This window comes from Macaca thibetana, chromosome 8 (genome assembly GCF_024542745.1).
Source record: "Macaca thibetana thibetana isolate TM-01 chromosome 8, ASM2454274v1, whole genome shotgun sequence".
NCBI lineage: Eukaryota > Metazoa > Chordata > Mammalia > Primates > Cercopithecidae > Macaca > Macaca thibetana.
Window position 1 is genome coordinate 27,740,390 of NC_065585.1, and position 18,141 is coordinate 27,758,530.

The window sequence follows — 18,141 nt, forward strand, 5'->3', positions numbered from 1 at the left end:
ATAAAGAATGAATAATTACAGGAAATGACAGCAGGGATATTAGCAGGTGGCAGAAGGAACCTAAGGGTGTGGAGAATCTTGAACAAACATCAACCCATCCATTTCAGAGAGAATAACATTTGTTATTCCAAAGACACTCAATTTGAACTTTGGGCTTTTTTGAAATAATAGAAGATAAATTAATATTATGTATTTTATGGCAGGCACTGTGCTAAATTGTATGATGTGGCTTTTCTCTTTATTTCAAATGGCAACTTCCTAGGGGTAGCTCAAGCTCTGTTAAGTAATACATAGTAAAGGTGAGATTCACATTCAGGGACCCTGACCCCAGAGGATGGCTTCAACTCAGAATGACTTTGTGGTTTACATTTTTTTTTAAAGAGACAGGACCTTGCTTTGTTGCCCAGGCTGAAGTGCAGTGGCACAAATACGGCTCACCACAATCTCAACCCCCTGGGCTCAAACGATCTTGCTGCCTCAGCTTCCCAAGTAGCTGGGATTACAGCTGTATGCCACCACATCCAGTTAATTTTTTATTTATTTTTATTTTTTGTAGAGACTGGGTCTCACTATGTTTCCTAGGCTCTTCTCAAACCCCTGGGATTAAGCAATCCTCCCATGTTGGTCTTCCAGAGTGCTTGGATTATATGCATGAATCACTGCACCCAGCCTAGATTCTTTTTTATTACATTTATTCCTTCCTTCCTAAAAATGTAATTTATTACGTTGTTTGCCTCTGCCTCCTTGTTTCCTCTGGTAAGTAGTCTAAGTTCATTCCATTGAAAGGAATACCTTGAGGCACACACATGGTTAGAATGCTAAGCAAGAAATCCCTAAAGAATTGTGACTACTTTGTGATAGTTAAAGAAAATAAATGAGTTTGCTTAATGGTCTTCCAGCCAACAAAAAAATAAAGAAGATCTTGTTGATGGCTAAATGGTCCTTTTAGAATTTATTAATATTTATTATTGGAAGCTATTTTAAAAGAAGAAGGAAAAAAATTATCCATGTTGTTTGCTCCATCCTGTAAGGTCCATCTGCTGTTTCTCAGGTATAGATGCCAAATTACACGATTAAAATAACACACACAAAGGGCTGTTCCTTTTATAAGTTGAAAATCTGTGTGATTTTTCACACTCTCACAAAATCAATGTCTACAGAGAGATTTTATAAATAAATATGTCCTGTGTTGCTGCTGCTTCAAATTGTGATTAAATTAGTCCTCTCCTGTGGAAGTTTAAAAAGCTTCCCAGGTAAGATTCTACAGACAATAAGACCTAAATCTTCCCCAGAGATGGACATTTAAGCATTTCCTTTGGTACAGCAGCAAGTCTCTTTCTCTCCTGTTAATCCCATAACTTGTTTTCTTCTTTTAAGATTCCACAGCCCCAAGACGATCTCCCACAAATCCAGCTTTTCTCCCTTGTCTGGGCCCCTTTCTATTGTTACACAAGATATGGTGATGATTTGTTTCACTACACAGGGACTGTGAACTCCTTAGAAGAGGGTCTGCTTGTTCATCTCTCTATCCTGAGTGTCCAGCCCCGAACCTGGTATGGAGAAAGTGCTTCACTGTTGTTTGTTACATGGAAATGATTCTGGGTTCAGAGCTTGCCTCCACGATGAGAAAGGGCAGAATAACATGTAAGCAATGGTGTGGCCATCATTCAGAATTCAGAACTAATCCTAGGAACCAAATAGGAAAGAATGACTATATTTAAATCAATGGATTATCGTGTTTAGCTAGACTTTATTTATAAACCATTTTCCTGATAGGAAAGCTCATGAACGCATTGTCCAAACCACTGTTGTTACTCATTCCCTTCATTTTGTGGTTCAGGCATTTTGGAAATATGGGGGTAGGAGCAGAAGAAATTAAATTTCATATAAATATGGAAAGAATGGATTTTTGTTATCTTTGTTTGAAGAGATATGTTTGGCTAGTTAGTACAGAATTGAAAAGATTCAAGAGAGTGAGCCAAGCAACACTGATTTTGAAATTTTTAATTCAAAGCAATTCTTTCAGCATTGTGTTGTGAATGACCTTAAGAACAAATATGCACCCTCTCCCTCCTTGTCATTTCAGGACTTGGAATTCATGTCTCACATGTGCAGCTTTATATCATAAAACATTAGTTAAGAAATATTTTCCAGGCTTTATATTACCTAGTGACATATTTGAAGCTAATCTACATGTCAGGAAAAAGAAGTTTTCTCTTCTGCTTTGTTTTGTAAATTTCAAATGCTATTACAATAAATATCAGGACGCAACCAATTTTTCTGAAGTCACATAGCTTTGTTATGAAATATATTTTCTTTTGATTAACTACCTGTTTAATCAACTAAGTTCTGTCTCTGTGATCCACTAATTGATTAATCTCAGGTAAGTAATTTAACCTCTCCAAGCCCCTGTTCCCTTGTTTATTATATGAGATTCTTTTTTTTTTTTTTTTTTGAGACTGAGTCTGGCTCTGTCGCCCAGGCTGGAGTGCAGTGGCCGGATCTCAGCTCACTGCAAGCTCCGCCTCCCGGGTTTACGCCATTCTCCTGCCTCAGCCTCCCGAGTAGCTGGGACCACAGGCGCCCGCCACTTCGCCCGGCTAGTTTTTTGTATTTTTTAGTAGAGATGGGGTTTCACCGTGTTAGCCAGGATGGTCTCGATCTCCTGACCTCGTGATCCGCCCGTCTCGGCCTCCCAAAGTGCTGGGATTACAGGCTTGAGCCACCGCGCCCGGCCTATATGAGATTCTTATGTGATGACACAAAAGCATATATAAATCCATGGCATAAGTACATAAAAATATATTAGAAACTCAATCAGTGCTACTTTCTCTCTCATAAGAAGAAAAAATACTTGAGATGATTACTATGTCACCTCTCAGCCTTCACCCTTTTGGCCAAACAATTCCTTTTAAATATTCTAAATCTCCACAACTATCATTCTTATTATGCTATTCTGTCTTGAACTATGTTTTTTCCTAGTCACTGTGAAATTGCATGATCAGAAAGAAATTAAGGCAGAGTTTTCAGTCTTTATAATGACTCAGCTTCTTATGACCATAATTTAAATAAAATAAATGGCACAGTTGGTCACATTTTAAGCAAGTTAATTAGTGTTGGCTGCAGGTACTGCATTTGGGAGAACTGAGAAAACTACCTTTTTTTTTTTTTTTTCTAAACAACAATAACAGAAAAATGTATTGCGTAAGTTTTACATTCAAGTCATTTTGGTAACTTTTTATGCCTCCCCCTAAATTTGAAGTAAGCAGAGGGTCTAGAACTGTTGAGGCAAGCCTAGAAAAAAGATCATCTCCTTAGCCTCTGGCTTATAATGGAGGGGGCATAAGAATGTGTGTAGAGACCAAATCTACAACCAGCCCTTTAACCCAATCAAACCACCAGTGACAACGATAATGGTTTAACACCTTATTCTACCTTAAAGATGCTCCATTCAGTCGACAGCTCCGTAGATGGGCTGTCAACAGGCACATTCAGTTTATCTCTACATTTCTTGGTATGTCGTAAAATAAGAGGGAATCACACTGAGACACAACACTTTAGTGAATAGTATTGTGTGGGTAGTCTCTACATTGGTTTATTTTTTTGAGGGGGGAGCCCATCTTTGCTCTTTTCTAGCCATCAGATGAGTTCTATGTTTTTAGCAGATTTGAGTTAACTTGAGAATTTACTTCAAGTTCAGGGACTTGTAAGTGAACTTAACATTTATGCTGAGTGCCAACCCTTCCTACAGGGAAATTAATATTGTGTCAGTTATTGCCATATCCCAAATGAAGAAGGAGATAGTATGTGTCAAGAAATAAGAGCAGCTAATAAAAATTAGCATTAATTGACTGATTACCATGTGCCAGGTATGATTTTGATCTCTTCACATCTCTTATATAACTGAATCCCCAGCAACCCCTAATTAACATTATTTCCATTTCAAATGTGAGAAAATGAAGAACAGAGAATCTAAATAATTTTCTCAATGTTTCATAGTGATTAAGTGGTGGAGTTATCATTGAAACCTGAGTACACAGTCTAACTTCTTTTCTTTGGCAACATCAAATACTCTATATTTTTTACTGTAGGGGTCTTGGTCTTAATGTGCTAACTTAAGCCATCCAGTAGACCCTCACAAGAAAAAATCCTTCAACATCTCTATGACTTAGTTCCAACATAGCTTTCCCTATGTATCTTGATATAAATCTTTTACAAATTGGATGCTTTATCCTAATTGGGTTGCTGACTTTTTCTCAAATCAGTCCTAGGCCTTTTTGTATTCATTCCTTTTCTAATTGTTTTGCTCTCTTTTTGTATTGTTGCCTTTTGTCTGTACCAGCTTCAGTCCTTATCTCTAAGCCCATTCTAGGTATGGATGCTCACTCCCATAAACTCTTTTTGGGTCTCTCCTTCCAGATGAAATCAATTTCTCCTCTTTGCTCGGGCCTCTCTTACATCTGCCATTTGTGCTTATTTGTGCTCCTGTATTATGTGCTTTACCAGATTATAAATTCTTTAATGCTAGTAGTATCCCTTAGACATACTAGGTGTGTGTCACAATAAATGTGACAGAGGTCATAAGAGAACAGCAGATAACCTTGCCCTCCCATTTCAATGCCAGAGAAACAAAACCACATCCTAATGTGGATAGGTCAGAGCAGCAGAGCCTTGCTTTTGTTCAGGTGCATTTCTCAGTCCAGGGAGGGTTGTTTCTGTTTCCTACAGCAGACCTCAGGGACATAGTCTACTCTCTTCTCTTTAAGGTTGCCGCCACTCTTTCTATCTGTTGGTGGATATAGGAGGGTGGATCTTCTGCACAAAAGACTGTAGAGAAGGAGTGTCATCTCCCTAGACATTGTCTTCTTTCCTTCACCCAAAGACAAGCTCACAGGATTCTTTTCCCTGTAGAGGTTTTCCTACTCATTGGTCTGGAGAATACAGGAGATAAAAGAAAAATACTTGAACAAATTAAAAAGCTTAAGTAGTCTGTTGCAACATAATTAGTGCGATCCCTGGTGGGTTGTTCCTCTCTCTTGCTGAGATAGAGACTCAAAGTTACTTTAAACTTTTCTCAACCCTGTTCTTAGGGGAGTGTTCCCTGAGAGTAATAATCATGTCAGAAAGTAGACATCCATTCCGGAGCCCATGTATAATACATCCAGGAACATAGGCAGGCACGATGGTTAGAACACATTTTTGGGGGTTAGCCAACTGATGTTTGAATCCTAGTTCTGTCACTGTATATCTCTGTGACCCTGGGAAATGTATTAATGACTCTATGAGTCAGGTTTCTTATTTGTAAAAAGAAGATAATATTGTATTTACATCACAGGGTTGTAGGAAGTGTAAATGAGACACTGGGTAGGCTTGCCATACTTTGCCATTATCTGGTTTGCTTTCCTCATGTCCTTGAGGCCAGGTCTGGTCACATGACACAGCCAATGGAATATGAGTGTAGATAATCTGTGTCACTTCTAAGTAGAAATATTTCATTGTGGTGCTGGACTTTGCAGTCTGCCCTTCATCACACAATGATTGTGGGGTCTCATGTTGGTGTGATGGTGCCATGAAGTTAAAGAAGCCTGGAGGACAAAGTCATCACATGGGCAGCTGCTCTGGAGAGTCAGCCATGCCTGGAAGAGACTCCATAATGAGCAGAAAATAAAGCCTTTGTTGTCTTTAGCTTCTGATATTATGAGTTTATATTATCACAGCATAACCTATTCTATGACTAATACAGTGCTTAATGGAGCCTATGACAGAGTAAACTTAAAACACTTAAAAATTGATACTTTTTTAAATGGATAATTTGCATTTCCTGGGACTCCTAGATTGCGAATTACCTACGTTAATGGGATTCAAGCCAGTCCCACATGAAAATATTTCTTCATGTTTAGCATTGGCATGCTTCCATGAAAATTCTCCCTACTATAGCCCATTAGCATTAAATAACATATTCCCATGTAAAATTTACCTGCAGAGAATTTCTTTACTTCAGTAACATAAATAGAAACCTTTCAGGGTAAGCCTTTTCGTAAGAAGACAAAAGTTAAATTTTCCTGGCAGACAAAGGCTAATGACCACTAACGGCCCTCTTTACCAGATCTCTTGTGTCATTCCATGCACTTGGAAATGTAGTTTTTTATTTCTTCTTTCTCCCTATGAAGAAGTCATTATGTGTCTAATTAAACTTTAGTAAATAATGTGTTTTATTCCTCTAATAGATGAAAGGGATTTTTTTTAAAATCTCATAGAGTTCACAATTCTTATAAGCCAATGGATTTCATGACTGGAGTTCAGTTATTCTTTCAAATGAGCAGTAGGTTGTGTTAATTCTATGATAAATGAGGTTTAGAGGGAAGACTACTGTCTACTGATCAGTCTCAAGTTGTAAGTCTGATTGTAGTACACCCTTGCTGTGTGACTCTGCTCAAGTTTCTCCTTTGAGCTGCCTGGAGTTTTTTCTCATTGGATTATAAAAAGTTTTCAACATTGTGTGGACTTTAACTCTTTACCTCTTATATTTGTTGCAATCTTCCTCATACATGTGCACATACCCTGACATTTCCTTTCTAATGATATTTATGTTTTTGTAGACACAAATCTTGTTTCATATCGTAGCTCTGCCTCTGCCAATATACGTAACACAAGACTGGCTATTTAGGCTCTCCAAATCTGTGTTCCCTTATTTATAAAATGAGAATGATAGTACCTAACCCACTAGATTTATGGTGAAGGTTCATGGGATAATATTGAAAATTAGCTGGTACATAGCAAGAGGTTAATGCATAATAGTTTATCTTCTTGCTTCATATATTTCTTGGCATATCAAGATTCAGGACCACCATATTCCATATTCCATGTGATATCCAAAAAGAATAGAAAGGAAAGGAAATCAAGATTCCAAGGCTATTTCAGTTAAAAAAAAAATAAAAAGACTGTTATTTCTCTTTTCAGAAACCTTAGGTAAACTCCGTTGCCTTCTCCACATGTGTTTTTCACTTTTTTGAAAGTGTCTTGAAGTTTGCAGTTAACATGAACTCTATTAGCTGAAATCAGAACTTTTATACATCAAGATGCCAGTTCTCAAGGCAATGCAATTAATTTTTATTAGTAGTAACACTAATATTTACTGAGAATAAATTATGTGCTACATACTGTTCTAAGTATATTATGTACAAAATATATTTATACGTAGTACACACAAAACATATACTAATACATAGACTTGTTTAGAGAATTAGAATATATAATACACACAACACACACAGCTTTATAATGCAGATATTATTTCCGTTGTATCAGTCCAGGTTCAGTCAGGAGAGTTATTCTACAGAGAAAATTTAATATAAGGTATCAAGGCAAAAAGATGACAAAGAAGTATCCCAGAAGAAGTAACTGCACCTCTAAGCCTGCAGAGAAAAGGGAAGAAGTTGGGATTATAGAAACCTAAGACCATGAAGGAGGAACCTTGTGGATTTGGGACTCTGACCCCTGAGGAAGGGGTGCTGCTTGCAGTTGTATTTGCATTCCTGAGCACATGCAGTGATGCTGGTTCTAGGGTTAGAGAGAACTGCACGCTGGAAGCAATGATGCTGGCACAAGCTATAACTAACAAACCATTGCTACAGTGACATGGTGGGAACAAGAAGCAAAACAGAAATGAGTGCTTCTTCCTCTTCCAGCCTTCAAGTCTTCTTTCTAGCATCCCTATGAGCAGATCCTAAGCAACATGCAGCTGGTAAAGGAGAAATGTATTTTACAGACATCCAACTCCAGCATCAGAAAACAGCAGAGAAACATAGGTTTGATGCTGAGATATAGTATCTTAATAACCAACACCGTCTACCCCTTTGGCTATTCATAATGTATATACACCCTTCTACACATACTTAAATTTCAATAAAACGACAATAATTTTTTTTGTACGAAGATAATCTCCTCCTCTCTCCAAAGTGGGGAGAGGAGAAGTTCCAAAAGTTATAGTGTGCATCTCTGGAAGACAGTTACAGTATCCATCTCTGAGGTTGTGAAAAGCAAGCAACATAACTTCCATTGGTTTGTGTGGAAGCATCCACATGTAATTTAAAAAGATTTAGGGGACTATGATAGAAAGGAAAGTTTTTCTTCACAGTGATTCTTCTTATCCCATTGACTGCTAGATGGCTTTAAAAGCTTGGTGAAGTTCTCAAGGTATTGATTTTCAAACTTATTTTCAGCTCCATGTTGCCTCCAACACTAGTTTATTTTCCCTTCCCCTCCCCCTTTCTCTTTTCCTCTCTTCTCTCCTTTCTTTTCCTTTTCTTTCCTCTCTTGTCCTCTTCTCTCTTCTCTCCACCCTCCCCTCTCCCCTTTATTCTGATCCTTCCTTCTTTCCTTGTTTCTTTATTTTTTCAAATATCCCTCTTTTCATATTTGTGTATCCTTTTAATAACCTTGAAATTATTTTCTGAAAAAAGTTAATGTATGGATATAGAAAACAAAGGTTTTTCCATTTTTCCCATAAAGGTTCTATGTTTGCCTGCTTACCAACTGACATAAAAAATGTTTGCCTCACTCTACTTGCATCAATAACATTGTTTTTACATCTTTGCTTCTACGATGGGTAAAGAAATAATATCTCCTAATTTATAGTATTTGATTAGTAAGTTAAACACTTTTTCACATAGAATCTATTTTTTCCTCTCCTAAGAAATTTTTTTTATCTTCTTAACCTTTATTTTGTCATCTTCTTCTGAGATCCTCGATGGATTTTTGTTATAATTTTTATTAGTTATGTATCAGAAACATATTAATTATATCACAGTTGTAATTTCCCCCACAAATTTTATTTCTCTTTTAATTATGTTTCTGCTATTAAATTTAAATCTTGAGTCAGTCAAAGGAGTTGGAATTTTAAGCTATTGCTGATATCAATGGAAGGATGTAGAATAGTTTAGACATTATCAACAAGGTACCTTGTGCTGACGATTGTCAGCATGCTGCTAATAGACACGTTAACCTTTGAGATACAGTTTTCTAAGCTTTTGGTCTATCAGTGGGTAGTATTTACTCTATAAAGGGAAGCCTACATATGACTATATGGCTTCATCTTTTAGAGTGATAACATAGCAACAGCTTTTGTTAGTTTGCAGGAACCAGAAACAGATTGAATTCTTGGCACGCTATAAGAAAGAGGTTTCACAAACTCCGCTGGTTATGGTACTCCCTGTGTTGTAAATGTTACTGGAGACAGACCGTGTGACTAAGGCTTTCCACGCTTAGTGGAACAACATATCACTGAGCAACAACTATCTTCTCACAGGTCTGACAGAGACAGGAAAACATGCCAAGGTGAAGATACTAGGAAAGAGGGTCATTAAACACTGACAAATTGCTTTCTTTTCAAAATGGAACACTTAGCACAAGCAATAAAAAAATTAGCAAACATGCATGTCACCAGTTTGTTCTTATTATTGAAAATGAGGAAATGTATAAGAAGGCTCTCCACAACAATCAAATGTCTATTTCATTGCTTGCTAGATATTGGCAGAGGTAAAAAGGGATACACAGATTCCAGATCGAGGCCAGGTCCATCCTGAACAGCTTTGGAAGATGAACTAAGTTGGCTTGATTTCTCTACAAGTGACCTCTTTGATAATTAGGGATGCCTATGCCATGCTCACTCAAAGGCTCCACCTTTCCAGTAATATTGTATATGTCCCTATCATCAGTCATTCAGTTATTATCCAAGCATTCATTATCTATCTTTTCCAGGTATAGAGGATTTAGTATTATAGAGGTTGTCAGTGTCAGAAAATGAATGCAAACTCTTTTCTCATAGATGTTTATGACTCTTGTAACTTGGAGGGCAAAGGAATGAAATTGGTTTTAAGCAAGAGGGAATTCCAAGGTTAAATTATGCCACCAAGATCCTCTCTTCCTTTCTCTTTCTCTCAGGTTGTCTTACTCCTTACAGGTTTTCATTTCGGGAAACCTCTCTCTACATGTTGGCAAAGGAGACTCATGGCAGTCTCTGGCTTACGTGGGCCATTCAAATTTTAATAACATAAAGCGATAAACTGTCTCCAAGTGGCCAAATCCCTTAAACAGGGAAATAGAGTCTGTGTGATAAAGATACTATCTCAGAAGAGGTAGCAGGAGTTTCCAAAAGGAAATCATTAAACAGTAAAAAAAAAAAAAAAAAAAGGAAAAGATTATATATTTTCACAACTTTAAAAGATGACTCTTCTTTATGCACAACAAGAATATAGTCTGACAGAAAAAATAAAGCATAAATAGCTATTATATAATCAAATATAATGTTGTGATAGAAATATTTTCAACAAACCAGAGGCAATTCTGTATCTGGTATGGCAGAGTAAGCCCCATCATGGTCTACGTTCCTATGAATAGAAATTTTAAACTCTGAACAAAACATAAAAATATTTGTAGACAATAGGGAGTGAATAAAATGAGACAGGCTCTAAATAAGTGCCAAAACTTGCCAGAAGGAAAAAGAATGCGGTGAATTTTTTCATTATTGCAGGTATTAGTCTGAGAGTAGGCTAAAGCCTAAAACTCCAACAGAAAAGAGACAGACTTTCTAACCTAAAGAACCAGAGGACAGAGTTCAGGGAAACTGCCACTGCTGAAAAGTGAGGTGGGTAAGGATTCAAAGGAAAAAAAAAAGAGCAAGAGAGTGAGCCCCACGTTTTGGAAATAAATAATGCCCAAACTTCTAGCTAACCATGGAACCACACATACGTGGGGCAGAATCAAAGCAGTCCAGCTAAAGATAAGGGCACTGAATTGAGATATGAGCTGTTCCCAAAAAGATTTTTTTTTTTTTTGTAACTTGAATCTAACCACATTAACTCTCTACTATGAAGCTCATTCTTTGGAGGAATATAACAGAATCTATAATATTGCCTTCCAGGATATAATGAAAAGTTATTTGACATTTGAAGAACTAGGAAAATGTGATCCACTCTCAAGAGAATAGACAATCTACTAAGAACAACTGGAATTAGAACATATGGGTTTTAAAGCAGCTATGTATGATGATATAAAAGAAAAAATATTTTTTGGGTGGACTTAAAAACTGAATGGAAATGGCAAAGGAAAGAGTCTGAAGATAAGAGAGCCTGATAAAACTGTAAGACAATGTCTAAAGTCTAATGTGTATATAATTGTAATTGCTGAGGATAAAAGATAAACAGTGGAACAGAAGAAATTGAGATCACAAAAGCACAAGGAACAAACACAAAAACAAATAAGACTTCATCAAAATTAAAAACTCTTGTACATCAAAGGACCTTATAAAGATAGTGAAAAGGCAACCAATAGAATGGGAGAAATGTTTGCAAATAATACATCTATTAAAGGTATAATATCCAGAATATATAAGGTATTCTTACAACTCAACAACAAAAAGACAAATAATCCAATTTAAAATGGGCAAGATACTTGAAAGATATTTCTCTAAAAAGGTATTCAAATGGCCAAGAAGCACATGAAAAATAATGCTCGGTATCATTAGTTATAAGAGAAATACAAATTAAAACTTCAAAAAGATACAATTTCACACTCACTAAGATGGCTATTTAAAAGAAAACAAAAAAATATGTTGGTTAGGATGTGGAAAAATTGGGACCTTATATATTGCTGGTAGGAATGTCAAATGGTGCAGCCACTGAGGAAAATAATTAAAAAGAGGTATTTAAACAGATACTTTCACATAAATGCTCACAGAAGCACTAGTCACAATAGCCCAAAAGTGAAAACAAGGCAAATGTCCACCAGTGGATGGATAAGCAAGCAAAATGTGATATAGTCATATAACGGAATATTATTCGGCAACAAGAACTAAGTACTGACACATACTATTAAATACAACACGGATTAACCTTGGAAACATTATGCTAAGCAAAAGAAGACAAGCACAAAAGGTCATATATTGTACAATTTTATTTATATAAAATATCTGAAATAGATAAACCCATAGAGACAGAAAGCAGACTGGTGGTTGTCAGGGTTGGGTGGAGAGAGGGTGGGAGAGTAGTTACTTAATGGGTACTGGCTCTTCTTTGGGGTAATGAAAACATTTTGGAGCTAGAGACCACGGTTGTACAACCTTTTGAATGTATTAGATACCACCAAATTGTATACTTTAAAATACACAATATGCTTTAAAATAATTGTGTATTTTTAAAAATAGTTAATTTTTGTTGTATAAATAATGCCTTGATAGCATTTTGAAGAATGGATGGAGGACTTTTTTTTCAAATTTGGCCATAGACATAAATATGGTAACTAAAGAAGGTTAGTGAGCCCTTGGCAGAATAATTATAAAGAAAACCATACCTAAGAACATTATATACAAAGTGCTAAAAACATGAAATGATGGAAACTTGAAAAATAAATAAATAAAGTGTTAAAAACAAAAATGAAAGGAAAATCTAAAAAACAGCTAGAGAAAAACAACATGTAACGTATAGGGAAACAATAATTCAAAAGACTTCTGAATACTCATCAGAAACTAGCAAGGCCATAAGACAGAGGATAAACATCTTTAAAGCTAAGAGAAAAACAAAACTTTCAACCCAGAAATTTATATCCCATGAAAATAACCTTCAAGAATGAAGGCAAAGTAAAACTCCTTTCAGATGAAACAAAACGAAGAATATTCGTTGACAGTAGATGGAGATTACAAGGAATGCTAAAAGAAATTCTTCAGGCTGTACGAAAACGATACTTGAAAACAGCTGAGGTCTTTTGAAAACAAAAAACACTGGAAATGATAAATATTGCAAAGTATATTCTTCATATTAATTTCTTTAAAGTACATTTGACTGTTGAAAGCAGAAATTATAACACTTTCTTAGTTTTATGATAGAAGTATATGTAGTACATATGATTACTGTAGCATAAGAAACAGGCTTGGGGATAAATAGGTCTATACAATTGTAAGATTTTCACATTTTACATGAAGGGTACAATATTAACTAAAATAGACTGTGAAAAGTCAAGGTTATTTATTGTAATCCACTAGAGTACCAACTTTAAGAAATTACAAAGAGACATAACCAAAAAGCTAGCAACAAAATTGAAATGAACTTTTATAAAATATTAATTAATCCAAAAGAAGTCAAGAAATAAAGCACAGAAATAAAATGGAGGTGAACAAATAATAGAATGGTAGGCCTAAATAAGATAACATTAATAATTAATTTGTATGAAGTAAACAACTAAAAAGCAGAAATTATCAAAATAGGAATAAAAACAATTTCATACCCCCAGCTACATATTATATAATAACACAATTTATATATATGATGATAAGTTGAAAATAAATGAGTAGAAAAAATAATGTACAAACAGCAAACTTAAGGAGTGTTGATTGCCATATTAATGTCAAATAAAAGAAAAACTTCAAGATAAATGGTGTTGCCAGAAATAAACACATTTCACGTTATTAAGAGTCAATTTATCATGAAGACACAGCAACTCTAAATGAGGTTTCACTTAATAACAACTTCACAATAAATGAAGCAAAAATTAACAAAATTAAAGGGAGAAATAAATTTCAAATAATATTGAGAAATGTTAACACTTGTCTCTTAGCAATTGATTAAAACAACTAAACAAAACATATTAGTAAAGATATAGATAATCTGACAAACACTATCAACTACCTTGGTCCAATTTATGTTTATAGTACAACACACCTAAGATATACAGAATACACATTCTCTTCCAAGTGCATGTGACACATTCAACAAGATAGACCATGAAAACAATTTCAAATCAACAAGATAGACCGTAAAAACAATTTCAACAAATCTATAGTTAGGTAAATTATACAGAGTAACTTATCTGATTATGCAATTGAAATATAACAATCTAGAAAACTCTAAATATTTGAAAATTAAACACACACCTAAGTAATACAGGTCAATAAAATCTAAAATAAAAATTATTTTGAACTAGATAATAAAAATACAACAAATTAAAATTTTTTAGATGTGTAATGCCTATATTAGAAACTAAAGGTCTAAAATCCATTGTTTTAAGAAACAACAAAAAGAAAAGGAAAGTAATCACAAAGATTTTCTAATAAATATAGATTAAATGTCCATGAAAGAGAAATCAGACAAATGAGGAAAAATTAAATGAAAAGATGATTCTTTGAAAAGATTAGCAAAATTGACAAGCCCCTCGCTAGACTGATAGAGAAAAAAAAATTAAGAACGTAAAATAGTAATATCAGGAATGAAAGAGGGATTATCATTACAGATTCTATAGCTATTAAGTGAACAGTAAGAATATTATAAACAAACTTAGGTCAAAATTTAATTAAAACAAACATATTCCTTGAAAATAAAGTTTACCAAAACTGACACAAGATAAAACAGAAAATATCAATAGTTCTACCTCTGTTAAAGAAGTTGAACTTAATGTTAACAATCTTCCCATGAAGAAAATTCCTGGCCCAGGGGGGTTTCTAGTGAATGCTATCAAATATTTAAGAAATAATTATTACCAATTTTATGCAATCACTTCCAGAAAGCAGAAAAAGAGAGAATACTTCCAAACTTATTTTGAGGCCTTCAAAACTCTAATACAAAACCCAGCAAAGAAATTACAAAACAAATAAATAAATGAAACTACAGATCAGTATCTCTCTTGAACATGGATACAGAAATCCTTAGAAAATATCAATTCTAGCCCTATATAAAGAGGATTTTATATCATGACCAAGTGGGGTTTATCCTAGAAATGCAAAGTTAGTATAACATTTCAACGTCAGTCAGTTTAATTCACCATAACAATAGAATAAAAGAAAAAAATCATGTGACAATTTTAATTGATGCAGAAAAAAGTATTTGATGAAATTTAACACTGTTAAAAGAACAACTTTAGACAGGTTATATTTAACAGAGTTTAATTGAACAAAGAACAATTGACAAATCAGGCAGCCCTTGAAACTAGAATAGTTTCAGAGAGATTCTGCACTGCCACATAGCCAGAGAGCATTTATGGATCGAAAACGCAAAGTGATGTACAAAAAATGGACATGTGGTACAGAAACTGCTGAATTGGTTACAGGTCAGTGTTTGCCTTATTTAAACAGGGTTTGAAAAGTTGGTCGCCTTTGATTGAATGAAGCTCAGAGATTGGTGTAAGAGTAGGCTATAGTCTGTTTACACATATGGTGAGGTCACCATTCATTATGTATGGAGAAACTTGTAGAGTGAACTTAAAATATGTAAGGTGGTGGCAACTTTAGGCTAAACTTGATTTAATGACATTGTTTATGATTTAAAAAATTTAAACTAGAAATAAATGAAAAGTTCCTCATTCTGATAAGGGGCATCAAAAAACACCTACAGCTAACATATCACTTAGCAGTGAAATATTGAATGATTTCTTTCCAAAATCAGGAATAAGGCAAGGAATTTCCAGCTCCCTGCTGGTGTTAATAAGCACTGAAATCAGAAAAATAAATTTTAGAACAAGAAATACCACCCTCTATTTGCTGCTGATATCGTTGCCTACATGTAATAGTCTAAGGACTTTGAAAAATAATAGAATTAATAAGTAAATTGAGCAAGGTCACTGCATTCAATGTTAGTATAAATAAAAATGTGGGTTTTATATACTAGAACAAAATTAGAAAACATAAAAATTTTTTTCAAAATAGTATCTAAAACTTTTTCCCACTTAGGAAAAAGTTTTCTTTTAAAAAATGAAGACTTCTACTTTATTACTGTGGTTAAGTATACCTAATGAAAAAAATTTTCTACTTTTAAGTGTGGTCAAACAGACATAATGAAAAATTTTCAGTCTTAATCATTGTATGTGTATCGTTTATTGGCATTAAGTGCATTCACACTGTTGTGCAACCATCTTCACAATTCGTCTCTAGAACTTCAAACTCTGTACCAATTAGACAATAGCTCCTCATTTTCTCCCTCCCACTACTCCCTGAAAACCATTGTTTGATTTTCTGTCTCTATAAATTTGGATGCTTTAGGTACCTCATAAAAGTGGAATCGTATAACATTTGCCCTTTTGTGACTGGTTTATTTCACTTGGCATAATGTCCTCAAGGTTCATCCATGTGTAGCATGTGTCAGAATTTCCTTTCTTTTCAAGGCTAAATAATATTCCATATGAGTGATGCTTTATCACCTCCACTGGAACCATGCAGAAAAAAATGTGGTATTCTCTACTCTCCAAGACAGCCATCCCACTACTCTCAAGTCTGACTGTTAAGATAATCTTGGATTGAACAGCAGTGATCTTGCTATTACTGCTACCCATTGATTTGCCCTTTCATGACTAATTTATTTCACTTAGCATAATGTCTTCAAGGTTCATTCATATTGCAGCATATGTCAAAATTTTCTTCCTTTTTAAAGCTGAATGATGTAGACCTATATTTTTAAAACTGCAAAAAATTTGCTGAGTGAAATTGCAAAGCTGCTAAGTTAGTGGATAGGTATTCTGTATTACTGAACTGGAAGATTCAGTGTTTTAAAGTTGGCAATATTCCCCAGAATGATCTATAGAATCAATGAATCTCAAGATTCATGAAGGTATTCTATTAGAAATTGACGCCAGCTCATCCTGAAATATATAGGTAAAGGACCTAGAATATCCAAGGAAATCTTGGAAGAACAAAATTGGAGGACCTTTCATAATCCATCTTTAAGACTTATTGTACCGCTGAAATAATCAAGAAAATATGGTACTAGCATCCAGGATTCATTATTCGATCAACACCATTGGCAGTAAAAAGTCCAGACATAGACACTTACATGGTCATATAATTTTCGACAGAAGCATCAAAACAATCTAATGGAAAAGGAAAATTTTTTCCACAAATATTTCTGGAAAAACAGGATATTCATGTGGGAAAAAAAATGAACCTTGCTGTGATGATTCTCATATCATACACATATATGCACAAATTAAAAATGGGTCACCAGGCTGGGCACATAGCTCACGTCTATAATCCCAGAACTTTGAGAGACCAAGGCAAGAAGATCATTTGTGCCCAGGAGTTTGAGAACAGCCTGACTAATACAGTGAGGCCTTGTCTCTACAAAAAAACTTTAAAAAAAAATTAGCCTAGTGTGGCGGCTCTCCTGTAGTACTAGCTACTCGGGAGGCTGAGATGGGAGGATCACTTGAGCCTAGGAGACGGAGGTTAAAGTGAGCCTCAATGGCACCGCTGCATTCCAGCCTGGTCAATAGAGAGAGACCTTGTCTCAAAATAAAACAAAAGGATTACCAAACCCAACCATAAAGCTTTTGGAGGAAAACAGGAACCATCTCCCTTAATAACTTGGCAGCAGGCAAAGCTTTCTTAGATTACAGAAAAACCATGAAAGAAAAAAATAATAAATTTGACTTCATAAGCAAACAAATGACAACAGCAAAAACTCCCACTCACAAGACATTGTGAAAGAACTGAGTAGGCAGTAGAAATAATCCAGGTGTCCACCAATTGGAGAATGAAGAAACAAGTGGAAGTGAATGTATACACTATACTCATATACAGCTGTGACATGCAACAATACAGATGAATCCAAAACATGTTAGACTGAGTGGAAACTAGCCAAAAAGAGTACATACTGCATGCATAATTTCATATATAAGATATTCTAGAACAATCTCCTCTGGGAAGCAAGGGCTGAGTTGGACTGGGAAGAGGCATGAAGGGACATTTTTGTGATGATAATAATGTCTTATTGGGTTTATAGAGGTGTATGCCTTTGTTGAAACTCGGAAAATGTATATATGCATTTATTATATATATGCCTTTCATTGTATGTAAATTTTATAAGAAAATACTGAAAAATATAAAGTATACCATTGTCTATCATTTAAATGCATTAAAAATGAGAAGGATATATGAATGACTAGAAAGATGGCTAGATATGTGATCAAGCAAATAAAAAGTAAAATGCTCATGATAGAATCTAGGTGGTAGATATACAGAATTATTTACTGAAAAAAATATTTCAACTTTGCTGTGTGTTTGACTTTTTTTTTTTTTTTTTTGCAATAAATTGTTGGAAAAGGAGCTATGGGAGCATAAAGGAGGGAACCACAAATTTGCATTTTTGATAATGAAGATAAAGATTG

At 34.8% G+C, this 18,141-nt stretch overlaps 1 protein-coding gene and 1 long non-coding RNA gene across 5 annotated transcripts in view; one reads left to right on the forward strand and one right to left on the reverse strand.

The window, feature by feature from the left end:
• The window catches only part of MED30 (mediator complex subunit 30), a 644,151-nt gene that overhangs the window by 158,555 nt on the left and 467,455 nt on the right, over positions 1-18,141 (reverse strand). The gene's annotated exons all lie outside the window — the stretch shown is intronic.
• Positions 1-18,141, forward strand: part of LOC126961308 (uncharacterized) — a 399,366-nt gene that overhangs the window by 138,945 nt on the left and 242,280 nt on the right. The window lies entirely within an intron of this gene.